The sequence below is a fragment of the Pygoscelis adeliae genome, unplaced genomic scaffold (genome assembly GCF_000699105.1).
Source record: "Pygoscelis adeliae isolate BGI_AS28 unplaced genomic scaffold, ASM69910v1 Scaffold397, whole genome shotgun sequence".
NCBI classification, from domain to species: Eukaryota; Metazoa; Chordata; class Aves; order Sphenisciformes; family Spheniscidae; genus Pygoscelis; species Pygoscelis adeliae.
Genome location: NW_008825212.1, coordinates 600,225 through 601,053, shown reverse-complemented (window position 1 = coordinate 601,053; position 829 = coordinate 600,225).

Genomic DNA, 829 nt, shown 5'->3' with positions numbered 1-829 from the left:
AGCGTGACGGAGATGCTCTGTCCCTTCTGGTAATAGAGGATGGCGTAGCTGCTGTGGTCCGTCTCGCCCACCACCACGCCCACCTTGCCGCCATACCCACGGCCTGGGAAAGACAGAGGGCAGCCCCGGTTGGTCCTGGTTAACCCTGGTTAGCCCCAGCACTGTCCAGGGGCCTCATTTTGCCACGAGTGGGGCGTACAAGGGGTGAAAATCAGGGCCAGAGAGGGTGCAGCCCCACGGGGTGCTGTTCCCCACCAGCAGGCGCCAGTCTGCGGCACTGCCCGTGATGGCATCCGGCACTTTGAGACCCCAGAGGTGGGATACTGGGAGGACACTGGGAGGGAGGACGCCGGTACCAAAGTCCTGCCGAGAGCAGGAGTGGGGGGCTCCAGCTCCGCGGTCCCTGCAGCCCCCCTGCCACCGCAGCGCAGCCTCCCTCACCCTTCAGGAGGAAGCGTCCGTGGGCCTGGGCAGGGAGGTAGCGCTGCCTGATTTCCCAGCACATCCCGTCCCTGTATGGGGAGAGGAGACGGTTGTCGGCACAGGCTGGGGAGGATCCAGCCCAAGTCCCTGCCCATCCCACTTGCCAGGGCACACACAGGACCCGTTTTCTTGGGTCTTTGTTTTCTCCACAGGGAGGTGCTGCAAAGAGATGTCCCAGAGCCCCATGGAGACACGGGGAGAGACACAGAGCCTGAAAACCTGCTGAGCCCGAGGGGTCCCCGCCTCCTCCCTGCAGCTCTGAGGGCGGCTCAGCCCCTCAGACCCCCTGGGGCCGGGGAGAAGTGCCCACGGCCGCGCTGAAGACCCCCCCCCTCAGCTGTGCTGC